Consider the following 15,725-nt stretch of genomic DNA (forward strand, 5'->3'; position numbering starts at 1 on the left):
ACAGTTGCTTGTGAAAAGGTTTTTTCTATCATGACAGTGGATTTTATCATTTTACTTAGTGACACTAATGAAAGTGTAATCAGATTTCACTAGTCACCCTCCCCTTAATTTTGTAACAGACAAAAATGTTTTCAGGGGACTATACAGGTATATTTGTAAAATATATAACTGGACAGCTACAAAAATTGTCAGATAGACAAGGCCACTCTATTACTACTTCAATATTTTGATTGAAAGAAGTTTCTATATGACAGAAAAAGATTTTGCAGTTGGGCTATTTGTGAAGCTCATGACCTCTGACTCCATCCTCATCCAGTTTTGTATTTCTTTGTTTAATTGTTCTCCTCAGAAATGACTGTTGTTGAAATTTGCGGTCATTGACTCTCTTCAGTGAATGCTTAACAGCCTTAACTGGTTTAGACGGCACTTAAATGGCAGCTAAACAATAATAAATGGAAGAGAAGCATGTCAGATATGGTCATTGAGGAAAGTGTACAGTCAATATTACACTTTCATCTTTGTGTTACTGTATATGCTTGATTTAGCATATTTAATATGCTAGATTTTTGCCTCAAACTATAAATAGAGAAAATATACAATAGTTTAAAGCTGTGAACTAAACACAAAAAAATTATTTTTTCATAAATCATATTTGTAATGACGTACAAGAAAATCTGTTTGCAGAAAGATAGCATTACTTACTGTATCTGAACTTTCAGCAAAATTTCATACTTGGGAGTCTTTCTGGGTCATGTCATAGACACTGTCTATTTTTAGGGCTTTCTTGTTGCCCTCCCTGTGCATCTTTGTAACTTTTATGTACCCTTTCTTTCACACTTATACATCTAGCACCCTCAAAAAAAAAAAAAAAATCAGGGTTTGGTTTTATATGATTACTTTTAAATAGCAACTTTGTATACACCTTATTTTGGAAAGTAGCTAATATTTCTGACTGCTATTCTGATTCAAAGTGTTGCATTTCCAGATAGAACTCGTGTTCCACTTTTTAAAAATTTCTGCCTTTCACATAATTTTTATGTGTTACTAGATGAATCATTTCAGCCAAGCTTTTTGATGATGCAGATCAATAATATATTTTCAATTTTCTGGGTGCCCAGATTGAGAAACAAGAGTTTTGTTTGCATTAGTGATAAGAAATCTCACTTTTAAATGAAGTTAACGTAAGGTATGATATGTACTGATAAAACATCACATAAATCAACTGCTTTGCAAAAGCAAATTGGTATCATCTGATGATACCTCTTGCATGTTATGAAAATATTTTTTAGTATAAGTTTTAAGTAATTCACTATAGTAGCTACTGCCATATATTAGGGAATGGCAGGAGTAGGGCTGCTCCATGAGGGGCGCAAGCTAGGAGCCGAGGGTCTCACTGACAGGGCACAGTCCTGCAGGGGGTGAACACGGGTGACAGAGCTAGGGGCTTGTAACAGGGTCCGTCGACAGTGCTCTACATGGCAAGCGACGAACCAGGTCCAGGGTCCCTCCAGGGAGTCCAGCTGTGAGCAAAAAGAAATGGGGCAGCTAAGCTCCCCACAGAGTAGGGCTGAGAGGAGTCAGGGACAGGGATAGAGCTGTAGCAGGGTCCGGATACCTCAGGGTGGGCTGAAATGGAGTCCCAGAACCCATGGACAGTGGTGGGTGGTAGTCCCATCTGAGCTGGTCAGGGCCAGGAAGGTCTATAGGTTTCCTCAGGGTCCTGACATCACATAGAAAAATCTGGGAGAAAATTATTTAATACTTGCATTTAAAGCAAGATTTAGATATCGTACAAAATAAAGTATGGGACTAACTATACAAGTTGTTCATTGGGTACTCTTCATGTCACTCCTTGAATAGTCATATGGAAACCACAATTAATTTTAAACCATGCTATTAGTGGCAGTGATATGGTGCACATGTAGGTGGATGAGAGAATGGTAACCTCAATTCTGGCATTTCCTTGCAAGTATTTTACTTTACACCTTGGATAATATTTTGTTTTCTTCTTTTTTTTAAAGAAATTTCTGAGCCTAATGCATAATATACTATCAGTAAATACCAAAGAGTATGTTTGTGGGGTTTTTTAAGGAGTAAGGTGCTTAAAATTGAACACTACTTTTAAAAAAGATATCATACTCAATAGTTTTCTAAAATATAATTTTTTGCTCTAATTAGTTACCCCAACTTGCAGTGTGATATTAGAAATAGATTTAAATGATTGAATAATAACTTGTGATTATATACTCAAGCTCTGTTCATAGTTCCAAGGAAATTTATTTTCCAAAATCACCAATACCTAACCAATTAATTGATTTGACATTTAAATATTCATCACAAAATTAATATTGCATTGAAATCAATGAAACAAATTCAGATTTATTTTAAACAGAGAAAAAATGCATACCTGCTGCAATTGTATTGGGGTAAATTGAATAATTCAATCCAGTATATTTCTGACTCATTTTGTTGACTAAAAGAATCTTTCCTATGTTTATGTTCAGAAAGCAATTTTGTAGTAGCCAAAATTTTATATTTTCTAAAGTTAAAAATAAAATTATTTGGAAAATGACAAGTCTACCAGACCTTTCTAGTAAAAAACATCAGAAAATTTTACTATGTGTGGTCTTCAAAAGGACACACATGGTATGGGAGTTTGGAAAGCTCCACTGTTAGCAAAAAGGTATAATCATTTTGTGACAGCTATTCATTCATTTGCATAAGTGAAAAGAAGTATGAATATGTTTATCTGAAAAACATGAGAAGTGGAGGTGTGACAAACTGGCACAAAGTGGAATTTTTGAACACTTAATAAATATATATTTTGCTTGTGTTTGAGAGCCTGCAAGACCAGCATGTATCTGCAGAGATATTTTTAAATGTTGATGTGGTCACTGTGTCCAAAGATTTAATTGGATGAATTAACAACTATTCTCTACCTACTTATGTTTAATTTCCTCTTAGGAAATTTGAATGGAAGGATGCTTTAACATTCTCAGTGTTTAAAAGGTGAGCTAATATTAATCTTTTCTAATCTCTTGTTTTTAAGCAAGATGAATCATCCTTTCATCTACATTCCCTGCTGAGGCAAACAAGAATCAAATGCACAGGTTACCTGATCAATTCTTCTGAGCTGCATAGGAGAAATCCACTGAAACTACTGGAGACATCCACTGCCTTTTCTCTAGCGATGAATTGCTTTCTCCTAAAGCATCTGACTCCCTGAGTAGGCATACATTTTTAACATTTATTCCCCAATACTTGAGGAGAAAAAAAGTTTTCAGAAGATCAATAAGTAGATCTTTAAAATTTCAGGATGCTCCTAGTGTTAAATGTAATTGGGTATACTCTCTTCACCCTAGTACTTCCAAAGGTTTGAATTAGGTACTGAACAAACAGACTCATACTTTGATAAAAGTATTGCAAACTACTCAAAAAAGAAATCATTATCACATAAAAGAGGAATAAGCTCAAAACTAAACTTAAATAAAACTAAAATATTTTTTTTAATTCCGAAGTATATGGAACAGCAGCTATTGGTCCACTTAGAATGGGTGGTACTGACTATAAAATTAAAATTAATTTCTTTGGTTCAATTAATGAAGAGCAAAGAAAAAAATTAGGAGTAGAAATATGTAAAATTACAACAAAACCTTAATATTAATTCATATTAAATATTGTTAGGGTTGCAGGCAGGTGAGTTGGCTGCTTTCTTGGCTCTGATCTGAGGTTATGCTAACTGAAAAGGGCATGGAAAACTATCGGACATGCCAGGACAAGAAGCCAAACCAGCTGTTCTGACCATGGCATAGGAGTTGGACCTGCTTCAGTGGTCTAGAGGACCACAGTAGGAGCAGGATGAGTGCTTTCCTCAGCTGGTAAGGCAACACCCACATGGATGAGTTGAGCACCCTGCTGTCACCCCGTCAGTGCCTGCTCCTGGTCTGATAGCATTGTCTGATATCTGTCTCTCCATCATAAATGTGCCAGGTATTACTGACAGCATAATCAAACATTGTGTTTTGGCTCAAAAACAGTCATAAATTTGAGGTATATTTTCTCTGAATAATTTATGTTATTTTGATTTTACAGTGTTGAAACAGTAGCATCATCCATCCTTTTTTCTACATCTAAAATTTTATTGAAAAACATTCAGGGCATGGGATAAATTAAAACAAAACTAAACAAAACAAACAACAAACAAAACCCCACAGTAAAGTCAAGGATGCTTTAGTAATTTTATGTTCTTATTAAAAAATAAATAGCATTAAGTAAAATACTAACAATTCCCAATTTTAAAAGGGAAAAATATATTTCTGGAAGACTAGATTTTGGCTATAAAACTTTCTTTTTTTAAAATGTAAGAATTATAATTTACCTTTTACCTGTGCTACATTATCAAATTATCAAATTATATCAAATTATCTTACAGACATTTTACGAAGAAGGAAGGTTAGCAAAAGAATGAATGTTGGCAATAGCAGAAACTTTCAGTGCACTGATTTAAAAGCTCTGCTTGTTTTCCCATTTTTTATTTTAACTATGCAGAATATGTGTTTCTCCTTTTAACAGATAGAAGTATGGGTCAAACAGGCAGCAATTAGGCTGTGCTACTAACATTAGTGCAACCTCCAGCTTGTTACATGTCACCTAATGCCACCCTGGTAGCTACAGTAATCTTTTTCTTCTTCTGGTCCTTAGAACTTTAACCTTAATTCTTTGTGAAGATTTATATCTATGTTACATCCTTTACTATCTCCCAGCCAAACTCATTACCTTACTTTTTTCAGGAATCTCTTATGCTATTATTTGTTAGCAAGTGCTCCAATCTTTTCTATAATAACTCTCATCAAAAACAGAAGGCAAAAAAAGCCCCACATTTGTTCCTTGCTTTTGCCTCCTTCTTCCTCCACTTTGCTATGTTGGGGTTTCCACTTACAGAATTTCCTGACTTTAAGACTTGTTCTACTTGCTCTTTCCTTTCCCACTTCCTTTGTCTTTAGGTGATCTGCAGTACTAAAAGATGTAGTACAGGGTGTCCAGAGCCAGTGCCAATGTCTTGGCTAGGCAAAATGCCACGATGGTGTGTTGATTCTCCTTTTTGAATCCAGGTTTTGTTGTATGTTGCTCCATTTTACTTCATGCATGTGTATTCTTTTGGGTTTTTTGTAAGTTCTTTCTCATATGAACAATGCCTTGTTTACTTAAACCATATAAAGATCCTTTCTGAGTATTGTTATTGTTTGGCGTATATTATTGCCATTTCAAATCCTGTTATTAGAGTTATCCTCCAAGTTAGTTCTGTACCTTCCATCTACTATCATAACAGTTGCTCAAGTCAGCAGACTCAGTACTAATAACATAAAGAAAAAAAATGGCAGCTCTTTCTTTGAGGTTCTAGATTAAATCTGACAGAGACAAAATCTCTTTGAGTATTTGTTTATTAAGCCTTTAAGATATGTCAGAGTAGAATATTTGCAGTCTTTCAGGTCTTCATTCCCAACTAACCTTGACAACTGAAAATGTACAAAGCTTCCTTTTTCACTCTCCTGTTTAAATTTTTTTGGATATTGATGTAGACCAAGAGCTGTTGATAGGGAGACAATGGTCCATTTACTGAACCTCAAAAAGTCTCCATTATCATCAGAGGCAACCATAGCTCTTTGAGTTTTTTCTGCTCAAGCTGTTTATTATGCCCTAAGTACATGCAGTTTTCTTCTCTTGTCACTGTTCACTTTCTGCCCAAACTGGCAGCCAGAGCAGAAACTATGAGCTAATTAGGATCAAATTAAGGATTCGGCACTTTGGAAACACCTTCAAACAGCTGATCACTGAGTCATTGATTTTTCTTTCAGCTGATCCACAGTTGTCTCGCTTTCTCCATTATTTGCACAGAAAGAGAAGAAAGGAAGGAATTTCACTTGAGAATTTAGGGACCAGTGAATAAAACCAAATGGGACAATACTCTCCCCTTACAAAGAAAGAGAAAATAAAAAGGTATAAGTGTTAGTCAAAGACCAATGAAGAGACAAGGAAACAGAAGGAAAAAAAAAAACAAAGACCAATGCAGACTGAAGGAGGGCACAATGGCAATTAAAAAAAAAAGAAAAGAAGGCACAGTGAACCAGCAATCAAAGTGGAAAATGATGAGACAGATAACAGAATTGAATGAATCTACACAAGAAAATTTTCACTGCATGAACAAAAAATAAATACAGCAAAGGTGTAAACAGAAGATATGTAGAATGTTGAAAATGGACTAAACATAGGTAGGGACACACAGTAATAAATACAGAAAAGCTTGTAGGTAAGAGAAACAAAGATAATTTAAAAAAATGTAGCAGAATATAATGGTAAATAAGATTCAGCTCTGAGACATGGGTTCTGAGTAGTCAAGACATCTAAATGGAGATTTCTTTTTTTTCAGTCTGAAAAGTTTACTTTCTGAAGAAAATACATTGAAACAATAAAATGTTTGTCATTATGATTATAAATACAAAGCTGAAAGAACAATAGCTCACATCAATTATACTATACTCCTGGGAATATTTTGATATGATGTTAAATTTCTAGATACCCATTGAGAGTGAAATGTAGAAAATTAAAACTGATAAAAGAAAGTACTTGTCCAGACAAGTTGGTCTCTTGAACTTATGCTCATATTATTGCAAAGAAGCCAAGATTTTAGCAGGTTAGGAAAAAATGGTTAGACACTCATTTAGCTAGCAAGGAAGTCCAAAGTTAAATTGTAAGGATTTAAAACCAAACCCAAAACCAAACCAAACCGAAACAAAACCAACCAACCAAAAAATTTTAATAATTATTTGAAGGTGAAGGTAACTTTCTGCTAACTGACCTTACGAAGAGACTTTCCCATTACCAGCCTTCCGTGGAATATCTTTCTCTGATGTAAGTCGGATGGCCAGTTTGGCTTCTGTAAGTAGCTGATGGATATTGGACTAGCTTGTTTACTTGACTTCTCGTGTAATCCAAGAAAACCTCTTTTACAGCCTCTGAGAATTATTATCTTCTTTGGAAAAGCTGGTAACTAACATTATACAGATGAAGAGTGAATATACCAGTTTTATAGGGAGATGAGTGTGGTAGTCTCTGAGAACCAGCTCTGCTAAATATTAATTAATCTTTTGTTTGTTTGTTTTTGCATTGCTAAATTGCTTTATGGGATTTGAAACATTCTAGGAAGCAAAGTTGATTTTTGTTGTGGAGACCACTTATATATAACACACATATATGACATTATACCACAGCATGCCAGCACAGACTGTCTGTGGCCATTAGTCTTCCACCTATATTTCAGCTATAAAGGGGGGAAAAATGATAGTTCACAATAATAATCTTGTCCCAGAAAATTATAGTCTATGGGAAATACTCATTCTATTACAAGAACATCTAACTATTGGGCTTGCTTACATGGCAGAAAGGTAACTCTTAAACGGGTTGTTTCACCTTGTGTTGTTGTAGTTGACAATATCGATAAACATAGCTCATGAAGTTGATAATTGAATCGGAATGTATCTAGAGCAATGATATACTATTACTAAACTAAACTCTGAATGTTTAGTGCCTACATGAATAGCCTATTTCTATTGTTTTTGAAGAAAGTAATGATCATTTTATTTTAACTGGTATGTCTGCAGAAAGCCAAAAGAAACATATGAGTGTTTGTGCAAATATACATGTGTGTGTGTGCATGTGTGTATATTTACATATACATTTATTAGAATGAAGTAATGTCTAGGTATAAGGCTTGAACTGGAGAACTTTTCTCTGTCTCTGATATTTGTCTTAAATTGTGTATGTGATTGCTTATTACTGAAAAGTGGCTCCTATAGATTACATTAAATTGCACAGTTTAAAGTGAATATTTTATCATCCAAATTATTTATGTAAATATAAAATATGTTATATTTTATTTTACCTAAGTACAAGCTAATGTCAGCAGTATAATAGAAATCCCTGAATCTGTTGACATGGAAGAGCAGCTTTTCTTAAAAAAACCCAACCAACCAAAAAAACCCAACAAAAACCCCCTCCAAAACCCCAGAGATTCTTTCTAAGTGTTAGTAGCCTCAAAAAATTATCTCCAAATCTGCTCTCAGTTCTTCTGTAGTCAGTGCAGGTCTTCAGGACCTAAATGTAGTGACATAGATAGTTACGCAAAAATGTCTTTTTCATCAAGATGTACAAATTCAGTCATGAATTTATATAATTTTCTTATATAGTCTTGACCAAATTACATGACTCCAATGTGCTTCCCTTTTTGCATTGTAAAACACATATACTACGCCTCTACTTTTCAAGGAGTATGGGAAAATTAGCTTGATAACATCTATACAAAGGACTGAAGTAATTTTGGTGGTTAAATATTGCTTCCTTATAATATGAAATTAACTGTGCATAGAGAGGAATGTGTATTTTATCCAGTTTTAAACAATATCAGAAGTTCCTTTAAGATAAAATAGATTTGCTTTTCTTGCTCACAGTTTAAAGTCACTTTCTGTACATCTGCCATATTAAAACTATATAAGTAGACTAAATTTTAACTGAGACTTGCAAGCAGAGAATCCTTATCTCCTTCAGGTCTGTTCTAATGCAAAAGGAATCTTTTCAAAAGGAATCTTTTCTTGGACAAATGCTGTTCATTCTTACCTATGGCCTGCAAGAAACCAATAAAGACATCTATTGCTAAAACCTGCAGATGGATCTTTCTCTAATACTTTTTTACAAGGTGATTAAAGTTGTTGATGAGAACACCTCTCTAGAGTAACAAGCGTCTATGTACAAAGAATGGAGCTCATATTTTTGGGTGGAATATTGGGTGTTGGAAAAAGTGAAATGAAAAGGGCCCAGTGAGATGATCTAAAAACACTAAGTGTAAAAATAAGGAATGTTGTGAAGAGATAGCATATATATATAATCTTTGCTATATGTCTTTTATTACATCGGTTTCTAAAAAAAGTGAGAAACTTTAGTAAGCAAGTAAGATATGACAGGAATGAGAAGAGACAGATGCTATAAAGGGTATAGCAGACCCATGCAAACTCCAAATGGAACTCTACATACACAAAAGTGGCAAAGTCCTGAGTGAAAACAGCTGTACTTCTAGGTTATTTCTGTACTGCAAATGTTCATATAATGTAGTATTTCAGTTGTCATTTAGAAAGTAGTTGTTGATAAACTGCAAAAAGAATTGTACAGTTTGAAGGCAACAGTAAATCTTAAAGGACACAATTTTCAAATCTTAACCACTGACACAAGTTTTCTGCTATGGCAAAATCTGGAATTAAGTCAAAGTATAGGTTTTTTTTAAAATTTGAAACTAAGTCACTTCTTAGGTTACTGCCTTCATAGGAAGTATGCAGTATGGTAATCCAACTCTATAAATATAACCTGGATGAAAAAGTCACAGTGACATGCTAATCAAGGTAATTACCTCTCGTAGCCATTTGATTATTAATAATTGCAAAATTATTCTTTGCCTAGTTCCAGTGCCATTGTAAACATGTTACAGCAGACCATGTGCAAATTAATAATGGCTGTAATAGTTTCTATTAATTATTTTTATTTCCTCTGTGATTTCAAGTAACTATAGGAAGTGAAAATATATTTAAATATAGAATTGAAAAAATGTTTAAAATATAAAATCATCACAAAATCCTCCATGCCAAGCAAAAAAATAGAAAAATCAAGTAAACTTCTTGATTGATTGGCCAATATACAGAACTCAGAGGTATGAAAAATAATATTATTCACTACGTAAACAAGTTTAAGTAAGTTTTTTTTCCAAATGAAATAGTATAAAAAATATTATAAAAAGCTACTATGTTTCCACAGATAAATACTATGTACATGTCTCATTCTCCAGGTGGGTATCATAAATTCTGTAATTATGGTTACAGATGGGGCAGATAATTAAAATTGAGATGTCTCTCTTTTTTAAAGTTAAAATGGAAAACAATGGATTTGACTAGGCTTTCCCATGAAAAATAAGCTCTGAATGTAGTTGTACCTTTCTCTTTTCACAATATCGCTTTCACTGTCAAACTATTGTCTATAATTTATCTCTTATTCCATTCCACATTCTTTAGTAAAATTGTTTTATCCTTCTCTGTCCTACCTTTCTAAGTCCACTTTAATTAATTATCCTCTCATAATTTTTTTTACTTTACCATTTCCTATTTGTCGTTTCTATCTGTGAAATTACCACTTTTGAAGATCACTTTTTTTAAGTTCTCACAGTGGCCTTAACTAAAATTACAAAAAGCCCTCAACTAAAAAGTCCAGACAAGTTTCTATTTGTATCACAATATTTGCACCTGTAATAAGCAAGATTCTGATTGATAGGCTTTCAGCTTTGGGTATATTGAACCTTGGATTTACATTTGACATGATTGTTCAGTTTTATGCGGAGGATTTAAAAAATTCACTATCCCTGTGTTTTGGGTGAAGTAGGTTTAATCTTTCTGTGACTAAGGTTTTCTCAATGGTTGTCTAGGGAAATTAAATCTGTTTTTTTTTTTTTTCTCAGAGTTTTATTGGACGTTGCTTTCTTGTTGTTTAGAACCACAATAGGTTATCGATCAATGTGCTGTAATACCAGGTTTCATTATTATGCTAATGTGATCCAGATTTATATGGCAGTGGTTCTTAACACTGATTTATGTGGTGCAGCTGTAAGAAATTTTTTAACTGATATTAAGCCATGAAGAAGCCATTTCAAAAACAGAGGAGTTACTGGGTTTTTTTTTTCAAAATAATTATAACCCTCAACACACAAAAAAATTATTTATTGCGCTTTTTGTGTGTTGCCGTTTTTTTTTTAATAAAAAATGTGTTTGCATAGACAAAGTTCTTTTTTCAGATTGGTATTTAGAGAAGTAGTAAAAGTTTTACTTTGTAAGGAAAAACAATATCATATTTTAAAATCACTGTCTCTAACGGTGGAACGGTACAGATACTCACACAGCAATGTGTTCTTAAAACTGTAATTATTTGGTCCCTGCTGCAATAATAGTTCTGGTTATTCCTCAATATTTAAAAATGTTAGAAAAACATTATCTTTTTTATCTTTTTAACAATAGTGCAACATTGTATGCTTTCATGCATAGCAGAATGACATACAGTAAACTACATTGTCAAGGCATATAGGAAAAAGAGAAGAATATTCTAGTTGTGCATTTATTGTTGTCATGGGTAAGCTGCATTTTGTCCCTACACTGATGACTTCTGGAGTGCTTCTCTATGTTTATTATTACTATTAGGGAAAAAAAATACCCCTAAAACTGAAGAGTTCTGTACTTTTACATTCTAACTAGCCTGCTTCAGATAGGTGCTGTTTTTCAGTGGTCCTTTGTGTGGTCCTTGTGTGAAAACCAAGTAAAAGCTTGGTTTTCAATTACTGAACAAATGCAGATCCTGTTTATTTTAACAGGAATGTTCAGAGCTAGTTTGGAGAGGAACTAAATGTGTGACTCAAAACCCATGGAAATTGGTGGGAAGATGCTGACTAGTTACAATGGGTTTTGTATTAAATCCACTGAACTAAGAATCTCTGGTGTAGGGGTGATAATGTATATAAAAAGTGGTGATGGGAATGATACACTTATTTTTTAATTAATTTTAAATCTTTATTAATTTTGGAAAGATTTCTTCTTTGTTAGATCAGTTAGGGGAAGATTTCCAAAAGTGGAGGTTAGAATAAGGTACCAGACACCCTTCTGTTACATTATACTGGATGTAAAATGTTTCACTGTCTTTCATGTAACAAAAAATTCCTCTCATAATTGCAACTTTTTTCTTTTCATTTCATGTCATAGGAGATGTTTGAAGAGAACAGTCAATTAATTTGAAAAAATATACTTAATTATTGAAATATTTCTTTAATAAATCTGAAACTTAATTATGCTGTGGAGAGTTTTTTTTTCTTCCTAGAAAGTCTTCTCCATTTTGTTTTGAGGGATGGAAAGGGAAAAAACTCCACAGGCATTGATTGTCTGTAGGGGAAGGAGAAAAATTAAAAAGGAAAATCTACATTTTCCAAGTCCAAAGTTTTAATTTAGATTTTTCTCCTTTGGAATAGGGACCTTATTTTTCTATTTTAAACTCAAATATGGTTTTCTTAAAAATGCTTTTCACTTGCCTGCTTGAAATTTTGCTTCGGCATTTTAGATACAATAATCAATATGGAATTAAATATTTACCTGCCATGAGACTGAAAATGACATGTTTATATTCCTTACACTTACATAGTATACACGTTGTGCTTACGTAATAAGATGCATTAATTTACAACCCTTTACTTTTCTGGTTTTGTAGAGATCATTATAGGCTCTCGTTTACAGCTTGGTGGGATAAATAGTGTCTTGAGTGTCACAGCTTTTTTCCCAGATCTGTCTGTCTTAGAATTTTAGATCTGCAATTGAAAAACCTTTTCCATTATATCCTGGTTGTCTTCTCCTCCACTCTGTGCTTTATTTGGTTGTCTCTGTTGCCCTATGCTTTTCCATTTTTTTCCTGTGTTCTGAATCCCTTCCCCTCCCATGCAATTATAAAGTTTTGCTGCTCCTCTACCTGCCCCCGGCAAGGGCATTTCAGAATGGACATGGGAAATGGAGAGCTTAATTTCTCACTGCGGTGGTCAAAAATAAAATCTTTATACATACTTCTTTCCATATGCTCCAGATCTCTCTGTAGAAAGATAGCAACACCCAGTGTTGGAGGGGAGACACCTTCCTCTAGCATCCTCTGGACTTCCCTCTCTTGCTCTCTGCTGCATACTCTGCCTATATTTTCTCCTTTAAAGTAAACAGGGGCCTGTGAGAAAAATAGGTTGTTTTTGAGTCATAGTGCAAGTTTTCTGGAAGCAAAGGAATGAAAAAAAGTCCATGGATTTATTTTTTTTTTAGCTATTGCAGTCTGTTTTCCAGCTAATTTAGCTGATGAATTGATAGGATTTATTCTATTTGTTGTTGTTACTCAATGATGACATTATATGTTAAGATGGTGGGTTTTTCATATTAAAAGCATAGATTCTGAAATATACTCAGGTAGCTTTTCCTCCTTCACATGCCCTTCTACTACAACTTTATCTCTGTACCAGAACAGAAATAACACGTGTGGTGATAATGTCACACGCATTTTCCACATGGATGAATTCCAAAACTCCACAGAATATTCAGTATAGATTGAAGCTGTTCTGGAAGTTCCTGGCACCTACCATAGTGATAAGCAAAATATGGCATCTCTCCTTTCCATATTGTGCTATTTTCACACATTAAGGCAAAGTTACAAAAGACAGTTGAGCTCATCCAAAAGCTTGTTGTCACTTATAGAAGCAAATCCTGCTCCCATATTCCTCTGACTTTAGCTGTGTGATCCTTCCCTTTACTTCCATCGGCTCTGGCACTCATCAGGCATATCCCTTTGCTTCCCTTTGCTAACAGAATTGACTTGGGTTTATTTTTAATGGATTAGTTCTTCATCAGGGTAGTTAAATGAACTAATTCACAGAGGAGTGTGCAAATCACTAGAACCAGTGTGAAGTCAGTGTCAGAACTGTGGGAAAATTCAAAGGAGCAGGCTCCCCTCCTTTGGTGTTTAGAAAGCTCCAAGATCTGCCAAAATGTACTGTACATCTTTACCCAGATTTAAGAATATGAAGAGAATAAACGTTATTGTCATAATATTCTAGCTGCTAGAGGCTAAAAATATGTAGTACTTTCTTCATTATTTTTTAATTCTTGTTACTTTAAGGACCTAGAATATTTTCAAGTGCTCTGAAAGTAATTGTTTTGATATGTTTTGTTCTGATCAGTTTTTCTATCCAAGAAGCAGGCAAATCCTCGCCCTAGAGATTTTTAAAGGCTATTTTTATGGCACTGAGATATCTGGTTCTTTTTACTTACTATTTGAAGTTCTTCTTGCTATTTTTTATGTATTAAAATAAATGGACTGTTATAGGAAAGAAAATTATTTATAAAGACTGTTTCATTTCTAATGCTAAAAAAAAGTGGAGAGTTGTATCATAAAAGTTTCACACTGATAATGGATAGTGGCAGTTTTTAGAAACATGCTGTGTAAAGAATATAATTATCATGCCAGAACCTGATGAGTAATTTATTGTTTAGTTCAAAGCAGCTGTTCAATTAAAAATGTTCAGCCTTGACCTATGATCATTATTTTAAAATAATAGATTGCATGAACAGTTTTGCATTTTGACAGGGAAAAATTATCATTTGACAAAAATAAATTAGTTCATAAATCATATGTCGATTTGTTAATGAATTGTTGAATAAAGTGTAAAATATTTTTATTAACGTTTTCAGTGAGAGTAAAACTTGAACCCAGTCAGCCACTTCTGCTCCATCTTGTTTGCTTTGTTTTATAGGCTATTAAGACAAATTCTATTTACTTATTTTAAACTGATTGAAAAGACATATAAAAAGTGTAGGAGTTACTCTTATTCATATTTGAACTGGAATTCTTTTAAAGAAGCCTTTGCATTCCTTACTTTCTTCCTAATCCAATGGGTAAGTAACTGCTCCCTTGGAAGGAAAATTGGAAGATCAGACATCAGTTGAACTTTACAAGGATGCTGCAGATCAAGCTTGCAATACTTTCAGCTGCAATTCAACACCTTTAATAACTTCTCAACATGTACATGTGCATGAGTACATGAACACCCAAAAACTTAAACACTAATTGGATTCAGACTTAATTGTCTATTACTCAGTAGAGAAGTGTTTTCCCTTTCCAACATGCTTTTGACATTTAAAAAATGTTTGTTCTGAACAGGTGTGTAAGAAAGAACATTAGAGGTTGTGGTGAGTTCACCTTGGCTGGCTGCCAGATACCCACCCAACCACTCCATCGCTCCCCCTCAACAACAGGACAGCAAGAGAAAATAAGATGAAAAACACTCCTGGGTCAAGATAAAAATGGGGAGATCACTTACCAATTACTGTCACATGAAAAACAGACTCAGCTTAGGGAAAAATAATTTAATTATTGCCAATTAAAAAGAGAGTTGGATGGTGAGAAACAAAGACAAAAACTAAAACACCTTCCCCCTATCCCCACCCTTTTCTTCCCAGGCTCAATTTCACTTCATTATTAACTCCTCTACCTTCCCCCTCCCTGAGCAGCACAGGGGAGATGGGGAATGTGGGGATGTGGTTGGTCCATAACAGTTGCTCTCTGCCGCTCCTTTTTTCTAACACTTTCCCCTGCTCCAGCCTGGGTCCTCCATGGACTGCTCCAGTGTGGGTCTGCTCCATGGGCTGCAGTTACTTCAGGGAACACCCATCTGCTCTTGTGTGTGGTCCTCCACAGGCTACAGTGTGGATATGTGCTCTAGCATGGTCCTCCATGGGCTGCAGGGGAATCTCTGCTACATTGCCTGGAGCACCTTGTCCTCCTGCTTCTCTGACCTTGGTGTTCACAGATCTGTTTTTCACACTTTTTTCCCTCACTCCTCACTGCTTGTGCAGCATTTTGACCGTTCTTAAATATGTTTTCACAGAGGTGCCACCAGCTTTGCTGATGGGCACAGCTGTGTCCTGCAGTGGGTCTGCTGTGGAGCTGGCTGGAACCAGCTGTGTCCAGCACAGGGCAGCCCCTGGCCTCTCCTAACAGAGCCTACCCCACTACCAAAACCTTGATATCTGCACCCAGTGCACACATGAAATACACACATTACAGAGCCT

At 34.6% G+C, this 15,725-nt stretch overlaps 1 protein-coding gene across 1 annotated transcript in view; it reads left to right on the top strand.

Annotated features, from left to right (window-relative positions):
* CSMD3 (CUB and Sushi multiple domains 3) overlaps positions 1 to 15,725 on the top strand; it is a 746,059-nt gene that overhangs the window by 88,960 nt on the left and 641,374 nt on the right. The window lies entirely within an intron of this gene.

The sequence above is a fragment of the Nipponia nippon genome, unplaced genomic scaffold (assembly GCF_047370975.1).
Source record: "Nipponia nippon isolate SJK-2023a ecotype South Korea unplaced genomic scaffold, ASM4737097v1 scaffold_1, whole genome shotgun sequence".
NCBI lineage: Eukaryota > Metazoa > Chordata > Aves > Pelecaniformes > Threskiornithidae > Nipponia > Nipponia nippon.